Genomic DNA, 8,855 nt, shown 5'->3' on the forward strand with positions numbered 1-8,855 from the left:
AGCCGTGCCCACCGAGTCCTGGTTGGGCGCAAGGGCTTCCTGGCTCCACCTCCTGATGACGATGGGTGGGCCACGCCCTTCTTCCCCGAGTTGACCGCGTGCATAATGGAGGGCGAATGCAGTTGGCAATGGAGGTTCTGGGGCAATTGAAAGGGGATTCTACCTTATTTCATTTGGTGCAATGCAGAGTCAACTAATGGAAAACAGAGCCTTAAACTGGAACACCTAATAATGATATAACTATTTAGAAGGGCCTATGATTTTCTACATGTATGTGATGGACTAGATAAAGGGACGACCTTTGACTTTTACCAAATGGAGGTATTTACAAAGAATTACTATTATTTACAGAGGGTGATATTTACAACAATTACACCAAGTGCAGGGTTTCCCAAATCCGTTACACTGCACCCTCATCCTCCAGGCACGTCCCGGGCCTATAAAACTTAACTTAATGTGGCACGTAGGTGTAATTCCCTCTGCAATTAACCTGACCCTGAGTGTGACAGTTTTAAAACACAAATAACTATGTCCCGCTGCTGCATTGCACCCTACCTAACAGATTCACACCCACAGAATAACCGAATTGCGGAATGATTTCCAAACTATACATTTACGGTGGGGAGCATTATTTACAAGACATTATTTGTATCTACACTGCAACCCAGGACCTGTTATTGTTTTCGAGGGAGACACAAAAAGAAAATCCTGTGGGGAGGGAGGAGACAGCATGCACTGCATCGACGCACCACCACCAATAAACACCAATAAAGAGCACCAAAAAGCACCAATCAGCACCAGAAAAACACCAAAGCACCATCCAGTGCTCATTGCACATATTTCATCACAATAAAAACAACACACTGATGATCTTGTTCTTCTCTGCTCCCTCTGCTGGCCGTTGTTCTTCCTGATGTTGTCTTTCTTGTTCTTCTTGCTTGCGGCCTATTTGCAATAATAAAAAGGCACACAACGCGTCCATTTTTTTATTCATGGCCAACCTGGCCGGTCCCAGCAGAGGGGCCAGGCCCCAAAACTTGGGGTCCATGAGTGGTGCTTGGCCACAGTACTGTGGTCTATATGGTGGTGCTCGGCCACAACAACGTGGTCCATAAAGTGGTGCATCGATGCAAGCAGCTGGTTGCGGGACTTTCGGGCACACAGACGCGGCCCCCCCGCACGCTCCCCTCAGTGCCCAGAGAGCACGATCCTCGGTTGGGAGAAGGAAGACAGAGAAGACAGGTTAGCGAGGGGTAATGTCACAAGGGTACACATCAACAAAGGCAATGCAAGGTGAGGTGCGCACGGAGAGCGAAGTGAGAAAGCTCGTCCCTACCGTACGCCACCCCCCCCCCCCCGTCACCTACTCCACCCTTGCCCTTCCCCATATCTATCTATAATTCCAGTAATCTCTGTGTGTGTGTCTGTGTGTGTGTCTGTGTGTATGCGACCGCTGTTTCTCGACAACTACCGGTCCGATATACTTGAAACTTGCCAGGTATATTGCTGGGGACCCGAGGATGTGCCTTTTCAAGGTTTTAAATTAATCGGACAAGTAGTTACCGAGCTATGGCGATTTCTTTACCAAACTCCGCAAGCCGTTCGCTTTGGACCAAACCATTTCATGTAAATAGAGGGGGGGGGGGGGGGGGGGGGATTGTCACCGTACTCGCAAGCCGTTCGCTTTGGACCAAACCATTTCATGTAAATAGAGGGGGGGGATATAATTTTAGATATATATATAGTACGGGCATGCCCTAGTTTACAACAATTTACAATTCGTCTCTACTGTCACGTCTTCCCCATATCTCCCCTAATACCAAATTCGTCACAATCCCTCTAACCAAATTTGCCATAAATTCAAATTTCTCATCAATTCCTCTGAAGGAGGAAGAGGTGGAACATCAGCACAATGTCACACCCACGTCATGATGCGTCTCACAATCCAAACATTTGCACAAAAATAACCAAAACATGGCATGGTGTGGAGTTACGTCACCTCAGGTGAGTGGATGTAGATGGTGCGAGGAGATTTCTATCCTAACTACTTCCTAAATGACATTAACCATTTTACACTACCCAGGGTCTTTCCCTGCCAATCCATTGGCCATCTTACACTCTATGCGGTTTTAAGAACCAAATTCCCATTGACCAAACTGTGGTGCTCATCAATATGGGGTCTCACTCCCCCGGTTCAACTCCCTGTGCCTTTGCACAATTTCAGGACTGAGTTGTGTGGCTCCCCTAACAGGTCTACTTACCTGTGCGCCTCCGCCACTGAAGTTGCCTCCTGAGCGTACCTGCTCCTCGCTAACCTACCTGGGGAAGGCCCTCCCTGGCGCTTACCCCCCTCGGTGCCCTCTCTGGCACTGGGCTACCCGGGTCCTTCCTCTGGATCCTCGGGCCCCATTGAACTCTAACTGGCTCCCAGAGCCTACCTGCGGCCTCACCTGGCCGACAGACTACCAGTGGCAGAGCGCTCAACCAACCATCCCTCTAACAGGCCACACTCCCAGTCATTTCCACGTCACTAATGCACCCATCCAAACACCATTCTTCCACACGCACCACAGATGCCAATATCCAACCACAATTTACCTATACCCTCTACCTAACTCTTAAACTACCCTCCCCGGGTATTCGTGATGGGGGTCCATCCTCCCCATACACTCCTTCGCACCATCCACTCCACTCCACAGTTTCCACCATACTCACTCCACACCAGGCATTCCATACTCCATATATTCCAGACCATTTATTCCATACAACCATGCTCACCTGTATTTGCACACCTGTGCCATCACTCCTACCCCTGGTGCTTCCTGCACCCTCCTTCCTCCAGGACCATTTGCTCAACACAACACACAATCACCATTACTCAGTCATACACTGCTCCATCTATCTATAATTCCAGTAATCTCTGTCTGTACGTTTGTACGTTTGTACGTTTGTACGTTTGTCTGTGACCGCTGTTTCTCGACAACCACGGGTCCGATATACTTTTAACTTGCCAGGTATATTGCTGGGGACCCGAGGATGTGCCTTTTCAAGGTTTCATATTAATCGGACAATTACTTACCGAGCTATGTCCAAAAAACGATTCAACCAATCAGAGAGCAGCGAACGATCGCGTGTGCCGAACGTGGCGGGCACACTCTGCCTCGGATGGCACATTTGAGAGCGTATTCATTTATTTCACGTTTGCAAACTATGTTGGCGTTAAACTATGTTTTACAACTAATAAAAACGAATTTGCGATTCATTCGCTTTCCTGCGCGTTTGTGCAATGTGCACGCGATGGCGATTTCTTTACCAAACTCCGGAAGCCGTTCGCTTTGGACCAAACCATTGCATGTAAATAGAGGGGGGGGGATTGTCACCACTCGCAAGCCGTTCGCTTTGGACCAAACCATTTCATGTAAATAGAGGGGGGGGGATATAATTTTAGATATAGATATAGTACGGGCATGCCCTAGTACACTTTCAATTCTCTAAACCATTGCCTCAGGCACCCAGATTTTCCCACGCTCCCACACACATCCATCCCGAGCATTGCCTAGCAATTCCTCATTTGCTCACATTCAAGATTCAAGCCTCATTGCCATCATTGCCTCATTCAGGATTCTCACACATACGGCATCATCTGATCTACCTGGTGCCCTTCTAACTTGGTGCTCCCCATCTTCCCTTTAAACTAAGCACATACCACGTCATTAACAACCATTCTAACCTCTCTACGTCCCCGACTACCCGTACAATGTCGCTACTTACCTCTACAGTTACCGATGGTCATGTCTAAGTCCATATACATTATCCAAACCCTCCCTCGGCGAGCTTACACTGCCAAAACCCCATAACTAGTGCTCATGTGCCCCGGGATGCGAGGGATGGTGGATTTGCCATCCCTCCACCTCGGGCGTCTCCCATTATCAATTTTGCCCATCCAATTTCCTGCAAATCAAAATTTGCCAATCACTGCCAATCATTTTACCAATCATCAATTTGCCAATCATTACTGCCAATCCTATTCACTATTCCAAAATTTTGAATCCACAACACTATTACCATCACGGTTCGCTATATCTGAGCCTCTCGGTCCATCATGACATCATTAAAACTCGGCTTCGCAAAGCCGAGCAATGAATTCGGGTGGTTTGGTCGCCTGCAGGTTGAGTCCGTCCGGCATTCGGTTCAAGGGAGGCGGCATGCTCGGCCCGAGATTCCATGCACCATCTCGGTGCGGATCCTTGCGGTCTCCGGCCCGATGGCTCGATCCCGCCCGGCCGGAATGCCGCAACCACAAGGAGGCGCCGCCCCGGTCCCGCCTACCTGCCCCTGAACCGGACCGGTCGCTTTGCCCGGCAAAGCCCGAACCTCGCATCCAATAAAGCGCACCGAGTGCTCGCGTCGGCTATCCGTCGCCCTAAACGCTGCCCCGTTTAACGTCGATGCCCTAATCGCCTGCTCACACGCATACGTGACCCGTTTTACACTCACCAAGCCCGGTGTTCCAACGCCGCCCATACATTACACACACTCCGTCCATTCCACCACCGCACTCCCTGTTACACACCACACCTCTCGCGCACCCTCTTGCGCACACTCGTTGTTCGCACACTTCGTTCCACACCTCTCCTCCGTTACGTCCTCCGTAACACTCACCATGGGCATGCACTCTCGCATCCACCCACTCACGCGCTTCATTGGGCTCACCCGCACCCGCACCACAACCAACTCAGGCGTGCTTTCTCGCACACTCTCGCCGTCCATCCCAAGCGTGCATCCTCGCACCCGCTCCTCCACCAACTCACTCCGGGTCACTCTCACCCTCGCACGTACACTCCGTATCGCTCTCACTCTCTGTGTCACACTCTCTACACTCCGACGTGCATTCCCGCTCGCACTCGGTTTTTCTCCCACATTTTATAACACACTCACTCGCCGACGCACACTTTTTCCTCACACGAGTGCCATTCTTTCGTACACCACGCACCACGGACCACCCACAAACGCCCGGGTGCCATATCGACCCCAATTGCGCGACAATTCTTTTCGCGCTAAACACTTTGCTGAAAAACCTCTTAGCACCATACACAGCCCTGCTCACCTTCGGGGTTCCTCTTCTTCGCTCCTCATGCACCTGCAAATCTTTATAAGGATTAGCAAGTACGGCATCAGGATGTGAATTCAGACTTTGTGCACAATCCATTTCTCCCTTCAATTCCTGGGCTACCTCCATCGTCTTTTCAATTTCAATTCCCGCTACTTTTTCTTTATTCACCTCGATGACCGCTGGCTTTATTAAAATTCCCTCTTCTACCTCAGCGGTTGCCGGCTTCCCCATACCCCGGGTCGCGATCTCTACCCCCGTCATTTTACCCGCGCATTGCTCCGCCTCGCACAACCAGCGCTTGTCGACCCGCTTTACCTCGTCGCGTACCCCTGGGACCTGCTCGCCCAACCTGCGGTCAACCTCCCTCTCGGCTGCCCTTATCTCATATGCGGCCTGCCCCCTCGCCAACCCCTCATTAATTTCTTTGGCTTGGCCAATTATGCCCCCCAGTTTGTCCCCTAATCTGCTTCCGAATCCCTTCAATTTGCTTCCCAACTTGTTTCCTACTTCCCCAAATTTGCCGTTTAATCCCTCACATTTGTTGTCTAAACCCTCAAATTTGGCTCCTAGCCCCCTGATTTGATTTTCTAATCCCCCAAATTTACTGTCCAACTTCCCAATTTGGGCACTGGTACCCCTCGCTTCCTCCCTCATTCTGCTTTCCATCCCTTCGATTTGGTTTCCCATTTTCTCACTCATTTTCTCCATTTTTGCATCCAGTTGGGTCAGGAATAATCTGAAGTCAAACCCGCTTGGCACAGCGGCCCCAGCCGCCACCGCGGGCTCGGCCTCCGCGGCGCCGCCACCACTCTGTGCACCCCCAACCTCGTGCGCGAGGCCGCCATCTTGCGCGTCTGAAACCCCCGCTACCGAATGCGTATTGCCTTCCTCCATTACTCCCAAATCCTCCCCTTGGTCCTGGGTCGACTCTACCTCTTCTTCTTCTACCCCCACCGGCATCTGGTCGCCTTGATTATCCATGGCACGATTTAATTTGGATTTTAAACAGAATTTCGGCCGCTCGTAATTTCGACCAAATTTCTAGATGTTAAAAATTTGGTTCGGGTCCAAATCCCAACTCCTCGACACCAATTGTTACGGAAACGGAGCACGGCGCTCCCCTTAGCGGGGGGGGGGGGGGGGGGGGAGTTAATCCCCCTTCTATTTGCACTGGCCGTCTGCGATCCTGAAGCTACAACGTCCTTCCCGGACCGACGGTAGGTAGGGTTTGTTAGGCCTAGGGGTTCGCTACGTACCTAATTACTACCGCCAGCCAGGAACAAGGGAATAACGTCTGCTCGAACCACGGTTCTAGATGTTATTTGCCGAGCGGGTTAGCAGTCCGAAGTTCGAGCCATTAACAAAGACTAAACCCGATTCATATGCGTTGGCCGAAATCGCACCACAGGGACTCAATGTGGAAATCTCGAAAGCAACCGAATGTGAAGAAGCAAAAGGGGTAAAGAAAGAACACAGGTATTTATTAATTATTTACACACAACCAAAGCAAGAGAAGGAAAGAAATGTAATTTACAGGGACAATGGAAAAGCAGATACACAGTGCAGTGGTTAACTTAAACAAGCTTACTTATACCCAGGACAATACAGACAAAACGAACTCACTCGCACGAATAGGGAATTGCAGATTGGATTGGCTGGAGGGAGAAGAAGGTGGGACCACAGGGCTGGAAGGCTTGGCAGGGTGGCACAGCAAGCAGGTCCGCTCCGGGCTGGAAGCGAGCAAGGCGGCGGCAGGCACACGTATCTCGTTCCACGCGGCAGGCACACGTATCTCGTTGCATGCGGCAGGGCTGGTTTTTGCTTCGACACGCCTCTGGCTCCCTCGATCATCTGCTCGGTGGGGGCTTCCCTCGACGGGTTATATAGCCACGCCCTACCAAGCCATAGCCACACCTTACCAAGCCGTGCCCACCAAGTCCTGGTTGGGCGCAAGGGCTTCCTGGCTCCACCTCCTGATGACGATGGGCGGGCCACGCCCTTCTTCCCTGAGTTGACCGCGTGCGTAATGGAGGGCAAATGCAGTTGGCAATGGAGGTTCTGGGGAAATTGAAAGGGGATTCTACCTTATTTCATTTGGCGCAATGCAGAGTCAACTAATGGAAAACAGAGCCTTAAACTGGAACACATAATAATGATATAACTATTTAGAAGGGCCTATGATTTTCTACATGTATGCGATGGACTCGCTAAAGGGACGACCTTTGACTTTTACCAAATGGAGGTATTTACAAAGAATTACTATTATTTACAGAGGGTGATATTTACAACAATTACACCAAGTGCAGGGTTTCCCAAATCCGTTACAATATATATATATATATATATATACATACTAGCAGAAGTACCCGGCATTGCCGGGCGGGGGAGGGGAGGGGAGGGGGAAGAGGAGGGGAGGGGAACGGGGGGGGAGGGGAGAAGAGGGGGGGGGGAAGTACCTGGCATTCCGTGTATAAACGTGAGGGAGGGGGAGGGGAAGGGGGGAGGGGGAAAAGGGAGGGGGAGGGGGAAAGGGAGGGGGTAGGATGGAGGGGGAAGGGGGAGGGAAGGGGAGGGCCAGTCAACAATGACGTTGTAGTTCTCATGGTCGGAGAGCAGCACAACAATCGCGACATCGTCCTGAATCTTCGCAACAGCACGATGCGGATTTTGGAGACTCACCGATCCTGTGACGCCCTCCAGTACCGGCGTTGCCGGGTGGGGGAAGGGAGACCCGTACATTCGGTGTAACCTATGTGGTGTGAATGGCAATGTGGTGTGAATGGCAAAACCTATGTGGTGTGAATGGCAATGTTCCTCGCTGAAATGTGAAAAAACGCAATCGCTTTTCGCTCTGAAATACGTGCGAACGCGTAACTGAGTTAATGGCGGCAAGGAACATCACGTGATCACTCTGAGCGAATCAGCGCGCTGTTCTGCCACCGGTCAGAATCCGGTCATAATATTCCTCGCTGAAATGCGCTGAGGTAAAAATATGGTAAAAAAAATTATGAAATAAATTTTTAAGTTGGCCATGTTCTTCCCAGGCTCAATGGCCATGTCTGTGCCAAATATCAAGTACGTGAGCCTCTCCGTTTAGGAGTCTATCGGTAACATTACACACACACACACACACACACGCACACAAACTGTGTTTTATATATATAGTTATACATATATTGTCGTGTGACTACCCTGCAACAACGCAGGGCGACATGGATGACCAAACGAGCTTTACTCCAAGGCGTTCAATCCAAAAATGACGGTTTCTTTACACGCGATGGAAAGGAGGATGACGAACCTGGACGGCTTCCACCTGACTTATTCACACCTGGATAATTGTCCCCCGTCGCACCGCGGAGCGAAAGGGGGACTATGGTTTTCCCCTCCGTCCGTGCGGGCGTACGTACATGCACGCGCACGCGAAGGACCAAATTCTAATTTGGTGTGTGGGTGCAACCCACGTCAAAATCCAAAATGGCCGCCGCCATGAATGTCTGACGCCATGTATGTCTGAACCTTGTGAGCAGAATGTCTTGAAAAATAAGCAAAGTACCAACTTCTAATCGGGTGTGTGGGTGTATCTAGGCATAAGGAAGAAAGCTGTTGAAAATTTGGTCGCCACGTCAAAATCCAAGATGGCCACCACCATATATATGTCTGAACCTTGTGAGCGAAATATCTTGAAAAATAAACGAACTACTAACTTCTAATCTGGTGTGTGGGTGTATCTACGCATAAGGGA

This window comes from Myxine glutinosa, chromosome 6 (assembly GCF_964187855.1).
Source record: "Myxine glutinosa chromosome 6, kmMyxGlut1.1, whole genome shotgun sequence".
Taxonomy (NCBI): domain Eukaryota; kingdom Metazoa; phylum Chordata; class Myxini; order Myxiniformes; family Myxinidae; genus Myxine; species Myxine glutinosa.